Source organism: Octopus bimaculoides, chromosome 8 (assembly GCF_046866305.1).
Source record: "Octopus bimaculoides isolate indiv1 chromosome 8, ASM4686630v1, whole genome shotgun sequence".
Classification (NCBI taxonomy): Eukaryota; Metazoa; Mollusca; class Cephalopoda; order Octopoda; family Octopodidae; genus Octopus; species Octopus bimaculoides.
The window spans coordinates 70,240,070-70,259,844 of NC_142935.1; the positions used below are offsets into that span (position 1 = coordinate 70,240,070).

A 19,775-nucleotide genomic window follows, 5' to 3' on the forward strand; every position below is an offset into this window, starting at 1 on the left:
GGTATAATTAAAAAAATATTCAGACAAATACATAACAAAAACACCAGGACTTACAAATATATATAACATACAGAAAATTGCACTACTGGGTACTGCACACATTCTACGCAAAACACTTTCAATACAGTAAACATAAGAGCACCACAGCAAACCACAGCACATACCCAAGGCGCACAGAGCTGCGCTCGGTAGTGAAGTGAAAGCACGTTATAAAAATAAAACTACTGAACAATAATAATAGTAATAATAACACCGAAAAATACCTTAGGAACGAGAACTCAAGTTCGAAATTTCCCCGAAAACACCTGGTAAAGGCTGGAGGGTATATCAGCCGAAACATTGAGTTAACAACAAACAAGATGACGACAAATATCCGTCAAAGGTAAATAATGTAAATAATGTAGTTTAATGCTGTTTTTTCTCTCTCTCTCTCTCTCTTTCATCTCTCGCTCTTTTTTACTCTACAGTTGTATTATTCTAACTTTAATCCATTGCCTCGTTCTAAAAGAGCCGAGAAGTTATCTATGTCAATTCGTAGCTACATAAATATTTAAAACATTTAGAGAATGTGTGGTACCTGCTATTAAGCCATACACGCTTGTGATTGACGGCAAAACTAGTAATATGGGTGTTATATTTTAATCAGCGTAAGTGTCTAGCGCTATGTGAGCCCTGATCAAGAAGGCTTAAGATCGAAAGCATTCCAGATGAGACAATTTTCCGCCTTATAGGCTTAGTGTAATTTAAAAAGCCATTACATTGTAATTGTACAAAATCAAGCGTATAGGATCCGTCGTTTGGTCTTACATAATCACAGGAAGGCTAAGCAGGTTAAATATCAGTCGAAATATCTTGTTATGTTCCATTTTATGTTTTATCTTTAAGAGATAAAATAACATTTCTGCTAGTCTATATGTAATCCAATAAATCTTTGAAAAGAGTGCACCAATATGGCCATTGACGAATAGCAGAGTGCAGTAAAAGAATACCACATTATGGACCACTTTCAGTATTTCTGTGTAAATATAAGCAACTCTTGTTTAACACCGAACGTAAGATATATGGAGATAAATTATGAAGATACACAATATGCATATCTACAAAGCAAGAGAACGGTATTCTTATATCCCGAAGTGTAGGAGTGAAAAGCCATGAGCTAACAGTCTTTTGCAAATGTGTCGGGAATGGCCAAAGAGCATACTGTCAATTATAATTACACCTTTAGATGTAAAACAGCTTAAATGTTATCTTACACCCCAAAATTAAATCAGACTTTAGTTTAACAGCAATTTTTATCCTCGCTTTCTCTTAAATTGGCTCTATTACAACTGCAGATAACGTTAAGCTTCAATTCTATTCTGACACAAATTGTTATTTCCGAATTTATAAGAAGATTCTGTTCTGTGGTAAGAGCATTAGAAACAGGAAGCCTAATATTATTACAGTCACAACGAATAATTTTGGGGGTTTGTGTGTGTTTTCCGTAATAGACGAATGGTCCACAGTGCGTGCTAAAAGTGCTTATTAATAAGCCATTGTTAAACTAAATTTCTGTTTATCATTTTACTCACTGACGGCCTACAGATCGGTAAAGAAGGAACCATTTTATGGAATATTGAAAGAACTTCTATTAAGGAATAGTTTATAAAAAAACGATACACTATTGATAGATAACATATCTCACACTGTGTTACAAAATGATGAGGTACCAAGTGAAATGAGATTTCATTTCAATCTCATTTAGTAATTTTTAGTGAAAGATATTTTCCTTGCTGAATTAGTTAATAATACAGACTAAAAACATTTCTCTGATTACAGAGAATATATATACGATGGGAGTAGTAGTAGTAGTAGTAGTAGTAGTAGTAGTAGTAGTAGTAGTAGTAGTAGTAGTAGTAGTAGTAGTAGTAGTAGTAGTAGTAGTAGCAGCAGCAGCAGCTTAAAATTAATTCTATCGCATGCAGTAATTAACATGAGAACTATGAACATAGATTTGTTTAATCATAAAATCTAATCTTCAAGATTAACGCATTTCATAAGCAAGGGATACTTTATCATATCTAATAAAAAGTGTATCTACTTATTCTCTTATAATGCTTTACATGCCTAGTATACTAGTTGTTTATATTTCCTGTTGTTAATGGAAAACTGCAGAAGGTAATGAATTTTTGTTGACAGAAAGAAAATAATAAAGTTAATATTAAATGTAGATTTTCGAATCAATGCAGACCAGAAACGGATTTCTAAATTAAAGGAAAGCAATGCAGATTATAGGATTCAAGATGGTCACTGGAACCGTATTTCAAATAGCCATTCTTACTTAAAAGTGGACATTGCGTTTTTGAATTTTTGGAAATATCGAAAAATTGATCGATAACGGCAGCTGTACAATTCGCTAGTTCACAGAAACCTTGACACATATCTATTTTTTGTAACAATATTGAATTTCAATGTTATCAGAGAAATGAGAGAAACAAAAATATAATTTAAGCATTTAATCGAGAATTGTTCAACTTCAAAAAACGAGTAGTTAGATTTCAAGGAAGGCATGAATGATAAATATTGCAACTATGCAACACTAGTTTCTTGGAGAATTTTATGCCATTTTTATCATTTAATTAATGAATATACTGAATAATTTTTTTTTTTTACTTTGGTATTATTCATGGCAAACAAGAACTTTGCATTTATTTTTATCACTCAAACCATTCAATAAAATACACCATGCCTATTTGAAGAATTATTTCCTTTGAAATGAAAGATATTTTACCTAATTTTACCAGTAAATATTGTCCTTTCTATACACATCAAAATATAGCAAATATTGGAAACAAAGGTTTAATTCGCGTATGTTCAGATAATAGCATTTATCTAGAACTTGAATTGTATAATAACTAATTTGTGAAAGTGCATGTGAGGTACAATAATTCTGTCGATTTTGTGTCTCTGCATTTTCCATATTGTGTTTTCATTAAAATATCTTCTATACTGTATAATACTTCACTTAAAATACTACACCACTTATTTAATGTGAATTTATAAAATTTGTTTGATGTGTATCTATTTGCATATACAATAATCTAAGGACCTTATTAGAATATTGGTTGTGTTGATGGAAAACCGGATTAAAAATGATGCTGAATCATGGAAATATAACAAAATTTAACAAAATCTTGTAAAGAATATACCGCATTCCCATTGATGCAGATCTCAAGGAAAGCACTTGAATTTAATAGAATATCCTTACTCACCAATAATTATCTACTTTAAGATAGCTTTCTCTATTATTGTCTCTCTCTCTCTTTCTCTCTTTCTCTCTCTCTCTCTATCTCTCTCTCTCTCTTTCTATATATATATATATATATATATATATACATATATATATATATATATATGTATCTATACAGATATATACATATATATACGCACACACACACACACACATACACACACACACATATATATATACATATATATGTTTGTGTGTATGAGTGTATGTTTATACATACGTATATGCATGCATGTATGTTATATATGTATTCTTATACCATAATATGATGGTTTGAGAATTTTGGTTACTGCTTACGTCCAGTAAATTGCTATCTCAATTGTTATCGATTTTAGCGAATACAACAATCAAAGTCTCTCAGGATCTTATTGATCAAATTTATTTTATCCCAATATAAATAACTAGAAAGCCGGGGGACGAATTCCTAGACCTGCGTAGTTGTTCTAGTGTGTTTAGGTTATTTAATTCATTTTCCAAAAGGAAGTTATTATGGGTATATTTAAAATTTATCGCTAAAGTCTAACTGACATATTATGTCCCGTTATCAAGAAAAGTAAACTGACTTATGCACATGAACGGGAAAAGTGCTTGAAGAATTTAGAACAGAAGTAACAAGTTGAAATTTAGTTGAAGAATTTCATTGACAGCCAAGAATTAAATAAATGTTTATCTGAGGAAGTGAAGGGTGTGTTACATTTGCGTTAAAATATGTTCTAAATGGAGACAGATGTTTCTCTCCTTCTTCATGAAACTTAAGTTTACCAATATAACGAATTTAGATCATACGTGTGGGCCACGTTTCGTTATTCTTTTCTACAAACTCACATGATTATTGTAACGTGCGTATTGTCATTAATTTCATGATACTGACAGATGTTTAAGCTGCTATAGTAAATATTTGATATATTGTTTTAACATTTATTGATAATACATATTAGATTCCATGTTGCACTGCGTAATAGATCTACAATTGATTTCATTATTTTGCCTTTAATAACGTGCTTGAGATAGACTGCATCTCTATCGTATGGTTAGCTTGGTCGCAGATTGTATTCAACAGGCCGTTTTTACTTGAGATATACGAATACGCCTGCACATTGAAATAAACTTATTGAAAGACATAGCCTTAAACCGTTTATCCTCCAGAAATGCTGTGAAGACGGGGTTGAAAATAAGAAGGGGCATCACAATCGGGTTTAGGCACTGAAAGTACCGATGTAGAAGATATAAGTGGCCATTCAGTCTTCACTCATGATGATTACAGAGAGAACTGACACGTTACAAAAGATCCTTGCCGTCATCACATTTAATGGACCAGCATATTCAGGATGGAAGAAATGAGACAGGGTTGGAGTTGGAATAGAGAAAGGAAAATAGCTCCTTTGTCTTTGAAGGGAAATAAGAGCCGACGACAGCGGAGTAATGAGTTGTAATTTTAACGTGGGCATTTCTAGTAAACCTAAGGCCCTATTAAATCTTGGTATATATTCCCTATTCTATAGAACTGGTGCGATTGCAAATATGTTTTAATCTCGTTGGAGTACTGGTTTTGTGGCGAAAAAGAATTGCATTTTATTTGCATAAATTCATTAAAAAAAACTAACTATTACTTACCATAATTCAAAATTCAGACAAGCTAACTATATTAAACTATTTCAATATCTTGCATTCTCTTGTAGAGGGACTGCTATAACGATCACTTATGAAATATATATCTCACGGTTCGATATGAATGTTTTAGCGAATGGAAAATGTACAGTGTGCGATGTAAAAACTTCAGACTAAATAAATAGCAAAAACGTAAAGGTATTTCATACAATGGCAGAATGACCAAGGTATGCCCACGGGCATATGGCGTAGTGGTTAAGAGCGCGGGCTACTAACCCCAAGATTCCGAGTTCCATTCCAGGCAGTGACCTGAATAATAGTAATGAGAAGAACAACATCGAAAAATACCTTAGGAATGAGAATTCAGGTTCGAAATTTCCCGAAGACAGCTGGTGAGGTTGGAGGGTATATCAGCCAAAATGTTGTTTTAACAACAAACAAAATGAGGACACATATCCATTAAATGTTAATAATGTAAATAATGTACATAATTTCTCATCTCTTAAATATAAAACTGTATTGGCGTATTTAAACTATATCAAAACTTGATTATTACTTAGATGGGTGACCAGTTGAGAAATGCTGGAGTTGTGCACTTCTACTAATAAAGGCGACTAGAAATGCAGCCAAATAACCTTCGCGAAAAAATGTTGCTATCATTGAGAATTTAGGCTAGGATAGTAGAATCTTAGATATACTATTGGAATAAAAGGATGGATGGTCATGACTGAAATGTCTTTCTTCTTAGGCCTGTCCTGCATGATAATCGATATCATCAGTTAAATAGCACAAACTTCCACAACTCAGACTCAATAACACTCTCGTTTTTAAAAACGTGTCTGGGTGTATAATGACAAATGTAGTCCTAGATAAATTATCTGAAAAATAAGACGGGATGGTCACTACTGGAAGGTTTTTCGTAATGCAGTTATTGGTCTTCAATCATGAAGTAAATAAATAATCTCGTGTTAGTGGTAAGGATATCCAGTCTAACAAAGCAACAGTAAAATTGTAACAAGTAAACTTTCTGGAAACCAGTATACAAAATAACGAGGCCATGGTGGAGATGTTACATGGCCGTTTGATCCACTAAATGTAGCATCAAATTTCCCCCTTAAATCACACTCTATCAACATGAAAGAACAGGGAAACAATATTGAATAATAAGGTCATGAATATTTTAAAAAATGGTATTGCCAGAGCCAGAACGTTTCTGATTCTATGTCTGCTTGATCAGATCTAATATAAGGCTAAATAATAACACTGGAGAAAATCTAAGCTAACAGCAATGTTGAAAATTGCCCTACAAAGAAACATAATAGAGAAGAAAACTGCTGGCAAAATGAGAGTATGTTTACGTCCGCTGGCGCCGTTTGTAAAGAGAACACCGCGCCGAAACATGTTAAACGTCTACTGCTGTATTTCAAAGGTTTTATTTCTTAGGGTATTCAATATAATGGAAAAGATGTGTTAGATGAAAGATTAGGTAGATAGATGTACATCTATAGAAGCTGGTCACAATATCGGGATTGGGAGGAAATAATAGACGCTGCAAGGATGGTTATATTCAAAGAATTGAAGGGAAGTAGTGTTGCTAGATTTTTTATTGTATATAAATCCTATCATATCTACTTATGAATAGAATGTAATATTTAGTATGAGCTGTAATAGTTACACATACACACATGCTTTCACACACACACAGACACACACACACACGCACACGCACACACATCTATCCACACACACACACACACGCACACACACACACACACACACACACACACATATATATATATATATATATATATATATATATATATATATATATATATATATATATATATATATATATATATATATATATACAGTGGGGGTGTATAATTCATATAGATATTTATAATTGTGTTTATAATAGAAATCTTGGCATATTTGACACTGCTTGAGAGAAGAAATTTTGTAAGCTGTAGTTACAACATATGTTTCCCTTCAGAAATTATATATACACGTGCACACACACACACGTACACACATACACGTACACACATACACGCACACACGCCGCTGACACCCATACATGCATACTCATATGTATATATATATATATATATATATATATATATATATATATATATATATATATATATATATATATATATATATATATATATATATATATTACTGAATGATATGGTTAAGCTAAATAAATAAGCTGAGAAAGTCGAAAACAAAATTATAAAACTGATAAATATGTTCTATCTTCAAGTGAATCTTCAGATTACGTGGTTCTGCAATCAATGAAATCGCAAATGTAACCCAACCCACATTTCTGCACTTTAGACAATGTATATTGGCTTACATTTTCACCCTTTCATTTCATTACAGATAAAAGTACATGGCTTGTGGATAGATTGACTGCTATTTCTATTGTATCTAACCCTGTCTTTGGCTTACGCCTATGCGTGCGTTTAATCCATTACTGTTAAAATTGCATTAATTACTTTCTTTTCATTGAGATAATATATGGCTCTTATAGATTCCATCTAATAAATCGAATCTCTCCTTAATGATGCATTCATAAGTCAATACTACAGCAACAAGGATATTCAATACAACCTAATTTTAGCAAAGTAAGCGCTAATAGACATCCAGCTGAGATACAAAGCAGCAGCTACTAAATATGTTGAATATATTCCTTTTGAATTTTCTCAAAGTTAGAAGATAAAAAAATCCCAGAGTTTCATCAACTCTTCCAATTTAGTGTGACACCGGGTAAATATAATGCAATTTCTTTTTCTATTTGATACACTACCGACTAATATTTGTAAGTGCTGTATACGCAACATGTATATTCATTAAATAGGATAAAGAATTAAGAGAATTTTCCACAAACGATACTTTTTTTAAAAATCACTTTGAATAATTTGAAGACCCTTTCCAATAGAATTGCCAGCTTTTCCAACACAGCTACAGTCATTTTTATTTTTGTATTTTATAGCATAAAACTTACTTATATATATTTTTCTTTAATTGTTTCTCCTGTATAATGTGTCATGATGGTAAGACTTCAGTCAATGCACACAGCTGCTTTCAGTTAACATATGTGATATTGCATACAGAAAAGGATTATTTGCATCATCCTATTTCGAGAAAAATTTCACTCAATAAACGAAAATAAAATAAAGAACTATATTTTAACAGTAGAAGTAACTGGAGACTTTAACAAAATCAAAATCAAATTATAAATTGAAAATAGAGCACGAAAAAAAAAAATTAACACATGAAGCGTTAGTTAAAATGGAGCACATGCGTTTGCATAAATAAACACGCATGTTATTTAGACAAACACATACACGCATCTGTATAATATATATATATATATATATATATATATATATATATATATATATATATATATATATATATACATATATATATATATATATATATATATATATATATATATATATATATATACATATATATATATATATATATATATATATACACACACACACATATATATATATATATATATATATATTCTTTCCCTTCTTTTTGAGTGTTAAATTAATACACCATCCGTTAAAACCTGTCCCTCCTGTGTTCTTTTCCTTCATTATACATATATACCTTTAGATATATATAGATATACATACATATTTACATAATACCTATCTCTCTCTCCTCTCTCTCCCTCTTTTTTAATCTGTATATATATATAAATAGATATATATATATATATATACACATTGAATATTGCATGTACAAAAGTTACTTCAGTCTTAGAGTGCTATGCACATTCCAAGTAGGTTGCATTTTGTATTAATTTTTTTTTTATTCCAATAGAAAGTGGAATAAAATAAAATATATTCTAGGAATTAACTGTACCAGAAGTATATTTTAGAAATGTAGTTGGAAAGAAATCTCCAGTAGCAGAGATAATTGATGTATTATTTTGCGTATGTGTGTGATTTTTCAATGAGTTTTTTTCTGAAAAAGAAATTGTCTCAATCAGTAATAATGCATGTATTGTTCAAATGCTGAAACTATGTAAAGAGGCATCCCACACATTATGGATATATCTGAGTGCGTTTGTGTGTGAATGTGTGTATGTGTCTTTGTGTATATATAAATATATAAATATATATATATATATATATAATATTGCCGATTGAGAGTCCGCACGCGCGTTTGTGCACTGCGAGGTTATGGTTAAATGTATATACGTATTTTATTTGTGTAACAATGTTAGATTTAATCTTGCTTTGAAAATATATTTCCAACAGGTATTTCGGCAGCTCGAAGTTTTATCTTTCATTAAAAAGTCACACCCTTACTTCCCTTTACGTTATGCTATTTTTTATATACCAACATCCTTTTAACATTCCTTGTGAGAAAATAAGTGCTTAGTCGTGGCCGTGCTTCAACTCTTCAAGCTTCAGATGAGTAACAGGAGCATGAAACGAATGACTTCAATTCACGAAGCTGCTGATATTCCTATGTCTTTTCTATAACTTATATTCAGTATTCCCTTGTTATTGTTAACATGCAATGTCTGTCTGCTATGGATTCTAGAATTACAAAAATGATAGGATGACAAAACTTATACTACATCTCCGAGACACCGACAACATTTCAAAGGAAGTGGCATGCTTTCGGGCGCCAGGTGGTCATGACCGCTTCCTTGTGTACTACATATTACTCGTGATCTCATGAATAAGGAGCAAAACTATTTCATTGCTGAAGACGTATATGATGCCAAGACCAAGATCCCGAAGATCTCTCTTTATTATCAGGTTCCACGAAATTCGACGTTTACAACCTAAGTAACATTGATTAATTCTATAATTCGTGTCCCACAATCTCAACGCTGTTACCTAGCCTACCCCTGCCTGTCTTATATTTTAGACCCAGTTTCTCTTTTATTATTCGCGCTGCCGATGCCGTTTATACCGATGCCGATCGTTCGTTTTTCTCTTCATTTGTCGCAGTCGGGTACCATGGCCTTTGCTGGCCTCTAACAGAACTCGCACATCTTGTCTCAACAGCTCCCGCCCGACAAATCGTGCACGGCCGACGGCGTGCACGATTTGTCGCAGCCAGGGTTGTAAGAAATTAGTGGATGAAAAATTAATTGCAATATATTGGTCCAATTAATTGATTGGAGTCGTACTGCCAATTAAATAATCGGTTATTTGCAATTAATATCGGTTATTTGCAATTAATATCGGTTATTTGCAATTAATTGTAGTTAATTTCAACATTGTCAGCGAAAGTTTTTCAAAAGGTTCATACTTCATTCGACGTTCAATTGCCAAATACAGCATTCTATCATTATTTGAGGTATTGTGCTGACGCGTTGTTCTAATTACTGAAAACAATTCACACATTCTGTAGTGCTTAGGAATTGACTATTGTGTGTGTTGTCAAGTGCACATGCTTGATTCCGACTGCTGAGAATGATACACATCTATCATGCTTGAGAATTGACTATTGAATATGTTGTCAAATAACCGCTGTCGAATGTTGACACTTGGTTAGGACTGCCGACAATGATTCGTACATTCTGTCGTGTTTGGGCACTGGTTATTGTATATGTAGTCAAATAATCGCTGCCGAGTGATTCTTGGTTCTGAATGCCAGGAATGATTCACACATTCTGTCCTCATGTAATTAAATCGTAACTTCGCCTGAAACGCGGTTCAAATTTGAATTCTGCTCCAGAGTATTAACTAGATCAGTATTTCATCAGTGGAGTGGAGAAATATCTTCTAATTTAAACTAACCTATGCCGCTTGAAAACGAACTAATCGCCAGAAAATATTTTAACCAAACAGAGAGTGAACATGTACGGAAATGCAAGTATGGAAAATTGTTGACCTAGAAAAAAGGAACTGGATGGAGAAATCTTATGAAGCATATAAAAAAAAACAGCATCCAGAGTATTCTACTACACAAGCAACTGGGCAACCATCTTCATCGAGTTTTCTTTCATCGAGAAGTAGTTTCGTCAGTGGCTTGGCCTTAAATATTTATGGTTAGATTGAGTAGGTATGTATTGGTTTAAAATCAGTTTTCTTTACTGAAGACCCACTGACTCGTAAGTACACAAACGTGAGAAGTATAACAAACGTGACCTTAAAAAAATACATGGAGAATCTTACACAAGAAGTGGAAAACAAAATATCTGATGAACTTCCAAGTGGATTTTCGTTGGAAATCGACGGTTGAATTAAGAGTTCGAGTCATTTCATTGGACTCTTTGCATCTAATTCGTGCAACTACCAAAATGACTGTTGTACTGTTTGTCTGGCATTTTTGCCAATGGTAAGTGAAACTTCATTCACTGCTTCTGATTATGTCAAATTTATAGATTATGTGTTAAGTGTAGAATTTAGAATGATAATACTGAAGTGAACAAATCTATAGCGAATCTGTGTAGAATGCCCTCGATTGGATGTGCCCCTCATAAATTTAGTCTAGCTGTTCTCTGCTTATCTCGACAAGCAGGACGCTCTGCTTGATAAAATCAATATCTTGATGGGCAAGATAAAATCATTAAAACTTGCGTGTAAACTTCGGGGAAAAACGCCTTTGCAACATATACAAAGAAATAAAATTCGTTGGTCCAGGACTTATGAAATGATTCCAACTCAAACCGGTTTTAAACTCTTTTCAAACTCGATTGATCCACGTGATCATAATGTTCTGCAGACTCTAAAAGAGAATTTAGAAAAGTTACGCTTAGTAACAGTCACCTTGCAGAGAACGGAAATAGATTTGGGAGATGCTCGAATTCTTTTTTGCGAAATTCTTGCATTGTATCCTTAAGAGGAGGTTAAAAAATATCTGCTTCCATTGGCAGCCATTGTGCACAGACCAAATTTTAAAAGTGGAGTTGTGAAAATTTTACAACATGCAGAATCGAAGTTAAGTGCGGATGAAGTTGCTGCTCCACATCAGCTGCTGAAAGTGGTGACAGACACGTCACAACAGTCTGATTTACCTATAGAAAATGATGATGTTGCTGTCGATTTGCTTGAAAATGCAAAAAAGATAAAATTTCACCTCAGCAATATTTCAACTGCAGATTTTTGTTACCAGCGCCCAACATTTTGGAACGTTTATGCAGCTCAGTAGGTTACGTTTTTAATGATTTTCGACAATATTTATTACCAATAAATTTCGAAATGCAACTATTTCTAAAAGTCAATCGTGTTCTCTGGGATAAAAACCTAATTCAAGTAATCTGCAATCGTTCATGACCTTTTGCTATATTAGAACGTTTTAATTGTGCTACTCGTTTCAGACATTTTTTCAATTAAAGACCTTCAATTTATTTGTTCTTCAACAACTGTGCAACGTAGAGTATACATGGTGTTAATTTCCTATTCTAAATCAATAAAATTAAACGTAGAACGTTTTCTGATAATAAAGTTTTTGAAACTATAAGACGCGGCTTTTATTTTCCTATCATTTTGGCTCTTATCTAAATCGAAGCTAACACTCCAAACTACATGGTGCTTTTATGTTGGCCAAGATAATTGACAAGTAATTGCAATTAAATGCAATAATTGACTGGCCTGTATCCCAATTAAAACTAATTGATTGGAACCTTTCCAACCCCTGGTCACAGCTGCCTTCTGTTTCGCTTCACTTTTTCCTCCCCGCGTCTGTCGGAGCCACCTCGCCGATTATCAGGGTTTCCAGGGGCAGGGTTACATATTTTAAGTTTGTATAAAATATAAGTATATAATGATAACATAAAATACTTAAAGTGTGATCGCTCGCACAACCAGGATTGCAAGCAAATTCCACTGAAATCAAGGTAAGGACAATATGGTTCTAAATAACAAACACAAGAAATCCGGAAGTCTTTCGTCACACATCCGTGACCTCTTCAGCGACACTTTCCGTCTTTCTGTCTGTTCCTGCTCCGTTTAGTCCATTCTGACAGAAAGTGTCACTGAAGAGGTCACAGACGAGAGACGAAAGATTTCGGGAAAATGGACATAAGTTAAAATAAGAACAAATAAAAAAAATGTGTTTTATGCATGCAATGTATGCCTATCTATCTATCTATCTATCTATCTATCTATCTATCTATATGTCTGTCTGTCTGTCTTCTGTTTTCTGTCTGTCTTCTGTTTTCTGTCTGTCTGCATGTTTGCGTGCGAGCGTGTGTGCATGTGTGCGTGTGAGCATGTGAGAGAGAGTGTGTGTGTATGTGTGCGCGCGAGTACGTGTGTTTAAAAAATATTTCAAGAATGGCAGTGTCTTTCTCAGTCGCATTAATAAGACTGACAATTAAAACAAATGTTACTACTGTTATTACTACTACTGGCAGCTGTTTTAATAACGGCTTCTCATTTTGGCAGAACTCCAGCAATTTTGAGGGAAGGTTGTAAATTGATTCTATTGGTAAATACTTAACTAGCACTAAATTTTATTGACCCCGAAATATGAAAGATCGAATTGAACGTAAAGAACTGGAACAAATATTGCGAAGCATACTTCCGACGCTGTAAAGAATCTAATGATTTCACCAAAATTACTTCTGCCTGTGGTGATTTTAATAAAAGTAAGAACTTGAACAATAATAACACAATGAAATATAAAATACCATCACACTCCAGACAAAACAAGAGATTAAAATAAATAGAACGATCTTTAATTACAATTTCTGGTGAAGTAAATCATATTTGCCAGTAATTGTAAAGATATCCAGGTATTTAACAGGAATAATATAGAGATTTTGATGTCAAGACACTGCTACTTCTTATTCTTGAATCTGGATAACATCTCTCGTTTTCCTTAATAGCCGCATCAATATTTTAAGATGTCCTATTATTGGATACTATTAAGAAGTAAAAACAAAAACGGCTTATTCTGATTTCTGTTTTAATATGTGTGGTTCAAATATATATCTTTTTTTAATGAAACGTTACAGTATAAAAGTGAAGGATTTTTACATCACACACACCAGTAGAAGCAGCAAAAGCAGGCTACAGATTCTATCGAATATAACGTCATGGTAAATTGGAAAATTATCTTGTAAACGGTAATGGGAAAATTTGAGCTTCAGCTATTCCATTATTATTTATGCGTGTCGAAAGAAGTATAGGAAAACGGAAAGAAGATTTTTATCATCTATATTGAAAAGTAGGGGCAATGTTCATACAATATACATGTTTTACTATTTAAGACGATATGGTTATGAATTAGGATAGGGGGCATTATTTTCGCTTTTCTTGCTGTTTCGCCTGAGGTAAATTTATGTCGAATATATCTATGATCAAAAATATTCTATCCGTGTTAATCCTCAATTTTATCTTTGTGTAGTGAACCCAGAAACACGTTATCTATTGATAAATACACTCCAGACATGACCATATATCTTTAGGAGTATGTAGAATTCCATTGTATAATGTGCCCTCACTTTCTTTCAGACATTAGCCAGTGATTTTTGTCAGAAAAGGTTGCTATTTCTTACAAGGAGACCTACCACATATATGCTGACGCTTTGTTCGACAAAATTTAGCAATTCAGGTGTATGTATGTAAAAACGCACAAATATATATATCTGCGGTATATAAATATATATGAGAGAAGAATATGACAGACAGACAAACAGACTAACAGATAAACAGACAGACAAACAGACAGGCTGACATATATATATATATATATATAGAGAGAGAGAGAGAGAGAGAGAGAGATAGATAAATAGAAAGATAAATAGATAGATAGATAGATAGATAGATAGATAGATAGATAGATAGTTAGATAGATAGATAGAGAAAGAGAGAGAGAGAGAGAGAGAGAGAGAGAGAGAAGAATGGATGGATGGATGGATGGAGAGAGAGCGAAAGACAGAGAGAGAGAGAGAGAGAGAGAGAGAATATATGGATATACACACACTCAAACGCAGTCACTGATACATACATACGTTGAAGTATGTCAATAGAGTATGTTAGTAGTATTCAATGCGCCTTGTAGAGTATAACATTTATTAGCATCGAATATTTATTACATCAGCCGAAATATAAGCAGCTGCTGCAATCTTCGAACGAGAACCTTAATAACGCAACCTGACGATTATTTCGCTTCACGAAATACAGTGGCGTAAAACTTGAGAAATAAGTAAAATAACACATCTATCTATCCATCTATCTATCTATCTATCTATCTATCTATCTATCTATCTATCTATCTATCTATCTATCGATCTATCGATCGCTCTATCTACCTATAAATATATATAAGATCTGGTAATTAGTCATATATTAATATATTAATTAATATCGATTAATTATCAGGGGGCCAGCACATTTAAAGAATCAAAGAGATTCAGAAATATTATCTGCAATCTCAGGGGATTAAGGTACATTTTAAAAAATAACGTCGGCCACTAACGTGGACAATTAATGCGCTAGAAATAGATCACATCTTGTGTCTATTAAGACCTAAAAAGTTCTCAACATGAAATATAGCAGCATACCAAAAACGTGAGCGGGCAAGACATTTAAAATCACCTAAAAAAATCATTTTTTTAGCTGATTTTAAATGTCTTGCCCGCTCACGTTTTTGGTATGCTGCTATATTTCATGTTGAGAACTTTTTATGTCTTAATAGACACAAGATGTGATCTATTTCTAGCGCATTAATTGTCCACGTTAGTGGTCGACGTTATTTTTTAAAATATATATATATATATATATATATATATATATATGATGAGAAGGTTACAATTTAAATATCAAAGATCCCTATGGATCAGACAGGTTGTAATCCTTTGAAACATATGTAGGAATAAAGTATGCAATTATAACATGTGTTTTCTCCAATCCTTAAATTCTTAAATATACTCAAATACCCAAAATTTCAAGGAGTTCCTGCCTTAAAAACAGGAGCTAACCACAGTTATTTTGTGTTCTTTGCTACATTGGTTTCTATTAACCCATTTATTCTATCCGAAGAATTTTTATTCATTAAGATAGAAGAAATACACATAATTATATATATATATATATATATATATATATATATGGATGGTGGGGATGCATCTATGTATGTAAATGTTTGTGTGGGTGTGTGTGTGTGTATGTGTGAGTGTGTGTGCGAGTGTGTGTGTGTATGTGTGTGTGTGTGTGTGTGTGTGTGTGTGAGTAAATATGTGCCTGTATTTGTTTTCATTTGAGACATTTTTGTCTCAGAAGCACATCAGTCACCCATTAAATGCTAGCTCAACGTAAACTTACAAGGATTCATCTTATATTGTGATCTCCTCACCAACACTTCCCGTCTTTGTGTGTGTCCATGCTCTGCATGATGCATTCGAGAGCACGCACGAAGACGGAAAGTGTCCCTCTGACGAAAGATTTCCAGACAATGGACATGAGGTACAATAAGAACAGTAATAAATGAGTGAAAAACGAATATATAGTGCGTGTGTTTATACTCTTTTATTCGTTTCAATCATTTGACTGTGGCCATGCTGGAGCACCACCTTTAGTCGAGCAAATCGACCCCAGGACTTATTCTTTGGAAGCCTAGTACTTATTCTATCGGTATCTTTTGTCGAACAACTAAGTTACGGGGACGTAAACACACCAGCATCGGTTGTCAAGCGATGTTGGTGGGGGGACAAATACAGACACGCAGACATATACACACACATACATATATATACATATATACGACGGGCTTCTTTCAATTTCCGTCTACCAAATCCTCTCACAAGGCTTTTGGGCGGCCCGAGGCTATAGTAGAAGACAGTTGCCGAAGGTGCCACGAAGTGGGACAAAAAAATGACCAACCCGAAATACAACAATATTTGTTTCAAAACACGTCTTCACATCACGAATCTTGCAACACAAATTGATTAACGTAAAGATTCATGTTATGTTATCAAGCTACTTCTGTTGTTACTAATCTTTAAATTAGTCTCCGCCGAAGTCGACTTTGCCTTTCAACCTTTCGGGGTCGATAAATTTAGAACCAGTTGCGTACTGGGGTCGATTTAATCGACTGCGCCTCCCTCCTAAAAATAATTCGGGTCTTGTGCCTAGAGAAGAACAGAATCTTTAGTACGTCTTCATCGAGCAACCTATAAACAAAGCGATTACAGGCAAGAACATCCAGCTTCTTTAAGATCCGCGTCCATGCTATTTAACTTGAGAACCGTTTTTGTGAGTCAACAATATGTACTATGAAGAAGATTTAGCTGTTACTTCTAACATGCCGGTGGAGGCGCAATGGCCCAGTGGTTAGGGCAGCGGACTCGCGGTCATAGGATCGCGGTTTCGATTCCCAAAGCAGGCGTTGGGAGTGTTTATTGAGCGAAAACACCTAAAGCTCCACGAGGCTCCGGCAGGGGATGGTGGCGAACCCTGCTGTACTCTTTCGCCACAACTTTCTCTCACTCTTAGTTCCTGTTTATGTGGTAATGTAATTCAAAGGGTCAACCTTGTCACACTGTGTCACGCTGAATATCCTCGAGAACTACGTTCCACGTGTCTGTGGAGTGCTCAGTCACTTGCACATTAATTTCACGAGCAGGCTGTTCCGTGAATCGGATCAACTGGAACCCTCGACGTCGTAAGCGACGGAGTGCCAACAATTAACATGCCGAATTATCCACTAGCCGATCGCTTTGTGAGAACAAAAAAATTGTTGCTTCCTTTGCTTCGCTACGGAAACTGCTCATCATGTTGGAATCAAACATATAGAATTAGAGGGTGGAGAATGAATGACACCCAACACTTTAAGAGTGTTATGTGTTTTCTGTACCTACATACAAATATACAATTATACATATACGTATGCATATATGCGAGAGAGACAAAAAGGAGGTTTTTTTTTGTATTTATCTAAAAATATATACATTTCTATTTTTCTTCGTTATCGTCTAGTTGGATTTTTTTATATAATTACTTATTCAGTCTTCTACACTTGTACATAAATAGGCACATATATCATATATGTGTGTGTGTATGTGTGTGAAGAAAGTCTTTCATATAAATTTCCTCATTGACACTAATCAACGCGAAATATGATATAATGCTAATAAATGTTAATGACTACGAATGCCCTCTGAGGTCTCTTTATTGTTGTATAAGTGGAGATGTCTCTCTCTCCCACTCTCTCTCTTTCTCTCTCTCTAGGTGCCTATTTTCCATTATATGTTGATTCACAAACAATAAACTATAAAGTCACTTTATTTTCCCCATTCTTAAACACTTAGTCAGATGTGGTGTTAGTTTTCACTGACATATATAAACTTGAATTTAACGATGAATATTAATGAAACTCTGATCTGGAATGCAGTTGTTGTTTAGTCGTAGATCAGAATATGACCAATTCGACTATTGATCAAACGCATTCCAGCTGTGAATGACTTTTGATTTTTTAATCATTTTATTAGTATTATATAGTATATTTGTTGTCCAAAAATCTATATTATCCAAAAGCTATATCTTTGTTCAAAAATGTTGGTGGTATTATGACGGAAATTTTGTTGTTTTATATGTCGAAGGTCTACAAGGCTTGCACTAACGTCATAGCGTCATGTCTTTTACGTCCAAACATACATTTTAAAAGACTGAAGCATGGTGGACAAAGCCGTTAACATTACTTAAGCTTTGGCTATAATTTCGTCGGTAGAAACTTTGTCTTCCATGTGACAATGACTTTAGTTTAGGCACACGATCCCAGATCAAAACTCTTTCAATGTAATTACATTTCCGTAATACTTTAAAGCGGCAGCAGTCTAGTTCCCCTTTTATGGTGTGTAGTTAATAGCAAAGATTTCTCCTTTGAGTCGATTGAATTGTAGACTTTATCATTTAACATTGCTAAATAATCATGCCTGTATATAATTGTCTCTAGACCATCTATGGATGTAAGCCCGACGGCTGCCTAGAAACACACACACACATATATATATATATATATATATATATATATATATATACAATATATATATGAGAATTTACGAGAAAAACAACAGACGAAGACAGGCGGTGTAAACAACAAATGGATATATTAGTATAACATTCGTGAATAGAGAAAATCTTTAACATTTCGAGCCTACGCTCTTCAACTGAAAGGAAAACAGAAAGAAACAAGGAGAGAAAAAAAATACATACACACATACAAACACGTACACATGCATTCACAAACTTACACGTACTCACTACAAACATACAGTATGTGCATAAATGTTCCATGATTATGTCTTGATTTAGGCATGGTTGTATGTGAATATTATACAGAAATTCAGAGGAAGTAACAATCGCTTGACCAGATCTGCACGTACGAATGTTATAGAAGATGAAAATTTCATTTTGCACCTATGTCGTTTCAGGTTCTATCATACTATGGGAAATTTTGTATAATACCTTCTAACATCGATTCAACCAAATTTTCGTGGAAGAGTCGTAGTTGACAAAGAAAAGAAAAACACTCATTGAATACAAAAGGAATAATTACTGCTTAATTTAACAGCTTCATCGGATTCTGAAACCCTTTCCACGCAGATGGCTTCTGTTAGCCGTATTCAGGTGAAGTATCTGGTCAGACGAACACTTCTGTTTTTCTTATCAGCCATTTTGACTCTTAAAACGATCATGGCCGCTGTCTTCCTCCTCTGAAGAAACTACTAATTACTGTTATAATTAAGTACTTAGCTGTGCATTTACGTCTAGACGAACATATTTTTTCTAATGGCATATGATTGATTAGCTATTTTCAAATTTCGCCGAGGTCGACTTTGCTTTTCATCCTTTCCGTGGACAATAAGTTAGGTACCAGTGGAACACTGGTGTCGATGTAATCGACAACTACCCTCCCCCAAACTTTCAGGCCTTGTGCC

At 33.9% G+C, this 19,775-nt stretch overlaps 1 protein-coding gene and 1 pseudogene across 1 annotated transcript in view; one reads left to right on the forward strand and one right to left on the reverse strand.

The window, feature by feature from the left end:
- Window positions 1-19,775, reverse strand: part of LOC106867808 (atrial natriuretic peptide receptor 1) — an 898,165-nt gene that overhangs the window by 819,936 nt on the left and 58,454 nt on the right. The gene's annotated exons all lie outside the window — the stretch shown is intronic.
- On the forward strand, window positions 10,689-12,165 carry LOC149134440 (uncharacterized; annotated as a pseudogene).